Genomic DNA, 7991 nt, shown 5'->3' with positions numbered 1-7991 from the left:
AGGTGGAAGCAACCCAAGTGTCCACTGAAGGATGAATGAATAAATACAATGGTGTCTACACAGACAGTGGAATATTATTCAGCCTTAAAAAGGAAGGAGATTCTGACACATGCTACAATATGGATGAAACTTGAAGACGTTATTCTAAGTGATATAAGCCAGTACAAAAGACAAATACTATATGATTCCCCTTATTTGAGGTACCTAGAGTAGTCAGATTCATAGAGACAAAAAGTAAAATGGTGGGTGCCAAGGACTGGCAGAGGGAGAAATGGGGAGTTAGTGTTTAGTGGACAAGGAATTGCAGTTTGGGAAGATGAAAAAAGTTCTGGAAATGGATGGTGGTTGTGATGACACATAAAACAATGTGAATGTACTTAATGCCACTGAACAGTATACATAAAAATAGTTAAAATGGTAAATTAAAAAATAACTATAAGTATTTTCCAACACAACCCAAAAACAAAAAACAAAAAAAATCGGTATTCCCATACCCTAAGTATAGCATATATCAGCAAAATTTAGATGAGAAATCCGATTAGGTGAATGCCGAGTTACCTCTTAGCTTGCATCTCCTCCATTCTTTCTGTCTCTGAATACAACACCAGTTGATCAAACCAGAAAAACCCAATAGTTATTTTTGATATGCCCCCATCCTTCATCTCATCCAGTTCTTCACCACGTACTTATTGACTATTCCAGCTCTAGAATTTTTTGTTTCTACCTCTTATTCCACCAATACTCCTTAGTCCAGGCTGTCATCCTCTCTTGCATGGACAATTGCAATAGCCCATAACTCTGGTCTCCCTACTTCTGTTCTTGGAAGGAGTTAGGGGACAGGGATGAGAAGGGCATTCTGAACTGAAGAAACCTGCACAAAGCCATGTAATCACTGTCTTTTTGAAGAACCATGGCCCAACTGCAAGTGGATCTATTGGACGAGGGATGATAATGGAAGGCCCTTAAATTTCCTGGTTTTTGAAAGAGTCTAGGTAACTGAACTTTAACAAAAACAATGGCATCCGTTAAGTATCTTCTTTGTGCTGGGTGCTGGATCAGGCACTGGGGACACAACAGGGAACAAAACAGTTTCTCTACTCTCAAAAGCAGCTTATATTCTAGTTGTGGAGATACACAGTTACAATACGCAGTACCATTAAATTTGGTTGGGTTATAGAAAGCTTAGAGGAGCCTGAGCTCAATCTTCAAAGATGAGTAAGTCGTATCCAGTTAAAGAAGTTTAGAGATGTTTAGGAGATGAGAAGAATTATTCCAGTTAGAAGAAACAGTATATGCACATAAACAGAGATATGGCAGAATGTCACATGATTGGGGAACTGAGTTCTATAGTGAGAGTATGTAATTTTTGTGGCTTGAAGTCATAGAGATAAGAAGCAGCTAGGGAGGGGCGCCTGGGTGGCACAGCGGTTAAGCGTCTGCCTTCGGCTCAGGGCGTGATCCCGGCGTTATGGGATGGAGCCCCACATCAGGCTCCTCCGCTATGAGCCTGGTTCTTCCTCTCCCACTCCCCCTGCTTGTGTTCCCTCTCTCGCTGGCTGTCTCTCTCTCTGTCGAATAAATAAATAAAATCTTAAAAAAAAAAAAAAAAAAGCAGCTAGGGAACACAGAAATTCACAGGAACCAATGTACTGTCAACCCAGCCATGCTGCACACAGGCTGGAGCATGCTTAACTAAGGAATTAGAAAGCTAAGCACAGTCCAGAGCAGTTCTAGTATTATTTTGTTGCCTCCTCAAAAGCAAGAGTGTGTCCCCAACCATTATGGTGATTTCATTCCTCTTTGTTTTTATCATATCAGCCAGTTACTTTACCCTCCATTCAATATACCCAGTGGAGTTGGATTACTCACAGCTTCTGCTTGCACATTTTGTGTTTACTCAAGAGCTTATATTCTCCTTGTCATCACCTCTGCCTTCTCTCTGTATATCTTCAGCTTCTGTTTTGCAACAACTGAGTAGCCCTCTATGTGTCTCAGACTCCGATCTCCTCATAGACGAGGACCTGCTTGGTATAATTAATCTTCACTGTCCCTGTTTAAGAGAGCTTTTCTGCCATCATGTCTTTTATATTACTGACCAGCCTGTATGGTACTATGCTAGACCAATCATCTGGGACCAGAAGGGAACCCCATTCAACAGTGGACAGGGTAAGGATTCTGAGATTTGGCCTTTTCAGTAAAGTAGGAGAAGTGAAAAAGGAGCAGAAGGGTCTCAAAGGTAATAGAAGACAGGGTAACAGATACGAGAAATACTTATAAAAAGGAACAGCACTTAGAAACTACTAGATCTTGAAGAATGGGGATCAAGTAGAAAGGGAGAAATCTAGTAGAGCTTTGGTTTCTGGCTTGGACAGCTGAGTAGATGTTGACCTGATAATCAAGATAAGAAAATAAAGGAAATGGAATAGGTAGAATGGGTAAGGAAGGAAAGCTGTGTTCTACCACAGATGAGTTTGAAGTACCAAAGAATATCCAAAGGGAGATACCTAGAAGGCACTTAGATCTAGGGAGCTGGGGCTAAATAAGTATGATTTATTTTGCTGCAGGTGACAGAAACTTATTTTCAACTAGCTTAAGCAAATGTTGGTTGACACATGTAACCAACCTAAGAAGGATAAGGGTAGAGCCAGGCTTGTGAACAAGAACGAAGGTTTGGATCCCATCAATACAACCGCAAACCTCTCACTTCTACTCCCTTTTTTGCATGTCAGGGACCCCATAGCTGACTGGCTTCTTCACATAGCAAGGGACATGACTACGGGCAGCTCTGGGCTCATATCCTAACCACTCCATAACCAGCAGGCAAAACTGGTTCTTTCAGCTTCGGTTTGAAAAATCCTAGGGGAAGGACTAATGACTTACACTGGCTCATTACCCAGTCCTTGGGCCTGTCTCTGATCTACAGAACATGACGTACTATATTTGGCCCACCTTTGGTCATATGCCTACCCCTGTGGCCAGAGTGGGTGAGTACTCAAAGAAGAGTCACAGGAAGGTTCTGGAGCAATATGGATTCCTTACTGAATAGCTTTCCTTTCCTTCCAATGTACATAAAACAGTTCTCTGCCGTAGCTCACAGAATGATTGGACCAACTCTATGCAAACAATCTTTTCTGTATGTTTCTGTGAGATTTTTTTTTGAGTGTTTTTAAGTTATCTGGGAGTGTTTTCATATCTCCAGATTGTCACTTCAAGAAAAAGTCAGTACAGTTGGCTAGTAGCAGGGAAGCTAAAATCCTGGAGAAAATGAGAAAAGATTCAAGTGTTTCTTAATTCTGCCAGTACTATACATTAGTGTCTCCTCCCTTGCAAGTCCCTCCTTGCTTACCAGAGCATGGATCAGCATGAAACTTGCTACCAACTTCCAGGAATTGTCAGAGCAGGAAAATGTACCGTATCAGTCTTTTCCCCCAATCCGCTGGGGGGAGGGGGGGCTTGAGATCTTGAGAGGATACTTTGTTTTGAAAAAAAGTTCAGTATTTGAAATATCGATTGTCAAAGTCTTAGTTCCAGCCGCCTTGGTGCTGGGCCTTCTGAAACATTTGGAATTAAAATGGAGAATGGAGGAGGGATAGATAAAAGTGTATTTACTTGTGTATGCAGAACATATCCCTGGAAAGATACCAAAACTGTAAGAAAGCTTGATCGAGGATAGGATAATCACTAGGACAGAGGTGTTTTAGCAGCCAAAAAAAAAAAAAAAAAAGGTCAATAGTGTTAAATGAAGACTGTTACTTTATGTGCTGTTTATGCTTATTTTACCCATTATTGGATTATATGACACTAAATTCTCAACAATATTATCATATTGTTACTGCATATTACCAATTTTACCCTGAAAGATTGCTCATAAATGCTAAAATTCTGAATCCTCAACAAATCCACATTAAAATCCATTAACATTATAGGCAGTTTCAAAAAACATTATGCATTATTCTTTGAAAATGTAATTCTATTTAGTACTATTTATGGCAGACTTATCACATGTTTATTGCTACTCCTTTCCAAAACCCAATAAAAAAATACATATAAAGTGTACAGAGTTATAGATTCCAAAAAAAAAAAAAAAAACCAGTAAAAGGTACAAACCAGAGAAGACAGAGTGCAAGAGGGGACTGCACAGATTATAACCAAGTTTTGAAAGACTGCAGATAGAGCTAGGGCAGTGATACAACTATAGCCTACAACTGCTGTAGGAGGGAAGAAAGCCAATTCAGCCTAACAACCCCTTGAGAAGTTAGGGCCCAGAGGCACCAGGTGCTGCAGTAGGTGGGGGCAGTGCTCTGTTCTAAAAGAGGGATTGTTGAAAGCTTATATGTGCAACATACCCGAGTGCTACACAGCCAGGAAACTGCTACCCCAAAAAAGAAACCAAAGTTTATTCCTGGAAGTGAAAGGCAGGGGGAAAAAAAAGTGAAAGAACAGTAAACTTCCATTCCCCTTTCCTTACCTGTCCCCAGAACAGTGGCTTCCAAGTAGATGAATGCGAGGTAGAAGATTGGGAATTTCATCTCTAGAGAAAGTGAACGGTACAGACACAAACAAAACGCTTTACATACATTTATATATGGGTTTTACAACAGAATAGCCACAACTCGCTACAGTGAAACCTACAATCTGGCAAACCCTCCCATACACCTACACACACACACACACACACACACACACACACACACACACACACACACAGTTTCCAATCAGGATCTCTTAATATAAACAGAAATCCAAAGTTCAGCAGAAATGAAAGAACAAAATAAGCAAGAATAGGGAGAAAAAGACAGTGTAAGAAAAAATATTTTAATCATTAGTATTCTTAGATGAGGGAAGGTATTATAATTTGTAAAACAAGAACAAGATACTATGAAAAATAGCTCTGTGAAAAAATCTTGGAATAGCACGGAGGACCATAGTGGAAAGGACGGAAAACTGAAGAGGGAGAAATCAGAGAGGGAGAGGAACCATGAGAGACTATGGACTCCGGGGAAACAACCAGGATTTCAGAGGGTAGGGGGTGGGGGGATGGGGTAACCGAGTGATGGGTATTAAGGAGGGCACGTGTTGTGATGAGCACGGGGTGTTATATGCAACTAATAAATCATTGAACATGACATCAAAAACTAATGATGTACTTACTATACAGTGGCTAACTGAACATAAAAAAGTGGAAATAAATATACCAAAATGCTAAAAGTTATGCTCTTTTTGGAGAAGGCATTCTAGATCATTTTTGTTTTCTTTTTTACATTTCTATATTTTAAAAATGATGTTATGGGCACCTGGGTGGTTCAGTTGGTTAAGCGTCTGCCTTCAGCTCAGATCATGTCCTGGGGTCCTGGGATGGAGCCCCCCCACCCAGTCGGGCTCCCCACTCAGCAGAGAGTCCTGCTTCTCCCCCCACCCCTCCCCCCACTCATGTTTTCTCTCTCTCAAATAAATAAAATCTTTAAAAAAATAAAAATTTTTAAAACAAAAAAAACCTTGGAAGGTAAAAATACATAACCAAAATAAAGAGAAATTCTGGGAAACAAAGTTGAGAAAGTCTTTGGAAAACAAAACAACAACAACAAAACAAAGGTAGAAAAGAGAAGGGAAAAGATGGAAGACTTTGGGAGGAAACCAGGAGGTACAATATCAAAGTAATAGGGGTTCCGGAAAAAAAAGAACTGAAAATAGTCAGAAATTATCAAAAAAAGAAATACAAGAAAATTTCCTAGAACTGAAGGACATGAGTCTTTCCATTGAAAGGGTCTACTTAATGCCCAGCAATGTAAAAAAGATAAAACAAGCCACACTGAGTCATTATAAAATTTCAGAACATGTGGGATAAAGAGGAGATCTTAAAAGACTCTGGGTAGTGGGTATGGTGGTAGGGTTAGGGGTTTGGAATCACTTAGAACAGAGCATGATCAAAACAGCACTGCCTTTTACAGTGTGTATTAGGACATAATGCCTTCAAAATTCTGAGGGAGGAAATTATTTGTCCTAGAAGCTTATAACCAACCAATCAATAGTGTGAGTACAAGGACTCGAAACATATATCTGCATGCACCTGTAGGGAACTGCTGGATAATGTACTCTAGAAGAACAAGAAAAAGAAAGTAACACAATCGAAATAGTAAATCCAACATAAAAAAAAAATGTCAAAAATGAGTTCTAGGACAAGGGTATGCCCAAAATCTGCTTTAGATTGGAGCAAGGAAGTGGGGACTCAGATCTCCAGAGGGGAAAATGCAACCGACTGATTATCTGGTATGTTTGAGCCTTTGGGAGGAAAAAGCTGCTGGTGGTCATACAACAGCTCTAGCTGAACAGCTGAAACAATGACCAGTTAATAGAAAACTATACTGGTGAGGGAAAAATGAGGCAATCATTGGATTCCAAAAAACAAAAGCTATGCAAGGAAGGAATAATTATGAAATAGTATCTGTCACTGCAATTTTACATAGGCAATAATGTAAGCACTGACTAAAAATTATGTTCTAGGGGAATAGAAGAGAGGAAACGGGAGATTGAGAATGCTAAATCATCACCTAAGATAACAAAATCAATAAAGTCTAAAATTGACAAATCGGGAAACAGAAGTATAAGCATTTTACTAATGCCAGAAAAAGCATCTCAAAAATAGAAAGAAATTGGGAAATGGTTTTCCTGTTAGTACTATTTAATTTTTAAATTAAGTAAATAGTTTGATGTAAACTAAACATTTTAATGTCAAAATACTGATATTATGCAATGGGTGAGTTCCAACTCTTTTAGTCCAGTGGAACAAGCACTTTTGTCATAGAATTTTCTCCTGCAAAAATTATCAGGAATTGGAAACAATGAGAGATACATGCTCATTTAGTGTTCTCTTAGCACTAAGGATAAGAATCTTCAAGTTCGTATTCTGTAATGGATACAAATGTCAAGCATAAAATTTTCCCTAAGAGGAAATCCTGCACCTAGTATCCTGGAAAACCTGGAGAATTAAGGTGAACTAGAGTCAAAGACGTCCGTGGCCTTTTAAGTTTCACTGCAGTATGAAAACCATCTAAAGATAACTAGACCCGAGGTCACCCAAATCCAGCAGAGTGCTATTTATAGCTGTAGGGTAGATCCCAACTTTGTATTCCAGCCCTAATATAGTACAGTATTAAAGATCTATCATAGTTCAGAGTGTCTCCTATTGAGATCTAAACTGAATTTAGTATTCAGTAGCTAGCCAATGTAAAAAGGAAAAGACCCCACCCTCTATCTCTCAGAGACTTCAGCTAACACTTTCTCTATGGTTGGTCAAGTTACCCATGACAAAATTTGCAGGAAAGCTAACACTGATATGACAGATGCCCTCACGTTTACTAGTGTTTCTAAGAACTTTGGGGCGGCTAATGACCCCGAAGAAGCACTCTTCCAAAGAAAATATTATTTTTCCAAATCAGAGGCTTCCAAATATAAGTTAGGCTGCAGCAAGCCGGGCTAAATGTATATGACCTTATTTTGTGCATGAGTATATTAATACTGTGCTACCTTTGGTACTTAAGATTTTGGAGGAAAGTGCATCTCTACCATAAGACCAGTCAATTAGTTTTCCCATGTTTGTTGCTATGATTCCATAAGATTTTAATCCATTGAGTATCCACTTCCTCCTTTTAGGGTGAGACTGACAGCTACTCTAGCGCCATATGAAGTAACCTATGCTTTTCATATTTTCCCAAGGGTGGAAGAAAAATTTTCACTAACAGAAGCTCTCTGGTTTTGTATCAGAGAAGTCTTCCCAGCATACTTTGTGGAAGTAGATAACCCAGCCTCCTTCCCCTAAATCAGTTTTCAGAAATGGTAAAAATGTCTGTCACAAATGGAGTATCTCAAGATTTTATATCTAAACCTGAAACTCCCAGGAATACTATTAGCCATCCATTCTCCCAGCACAAAATGTACTCTTGAACCACTTGCATCCCTATCATCTGGGGCACTTGAATATTTCCAATGCACAT

The 7991-nt window shown here is 39.3% G+C and overlaps 1 protein-coding gene across 8 annotated transcripts in view; it reads right to left on the bottom strand.

The window, feature by feature from the left end:
* The window catches only part of XKR9 (XK related 9), an 82035-nt gene that overhangs the window by 63422 nt on the left and 10622 nt on the right, over positions 1 to 7991 (bottom strand). For 3 of the 8 annotated variants that reach the window (XM_034668167.1, XM_034668166.1, XM_034668169.1), the window contains exon 2: positions 4469 to 4531. The exons of the other annotated variants lie outside the window; for them this stretch is intronic. The gene's annotated coding sequence lies outside the window, so the exon portion shown is untranslated. The remainder of the gene's footprint in view (positions 1 to 4468; positions 4532 to 7991) is intronic. 8 annotated transcript variants of the gene reach the window in all.

Source organism: Ailuropoda melanoleuca, chromosome 9 (assembly GCF_002007445.2).
Source record: "Ailuropoda melanoleuca isolate Jingjing chromosome 9, ASM200744v2, whole genome shotgun sequence".
Taxonomy (NCBI): domain Eukaryota; kingdom Metazoa; phylum Chordata; class Mammalia; order Carnivora; family Ursidae; genus Ailuropoda; species Ailuropoda melanoleuca.
This window is presented reverse-complemented; position numbering and strand designations above follow the sequence as displayed.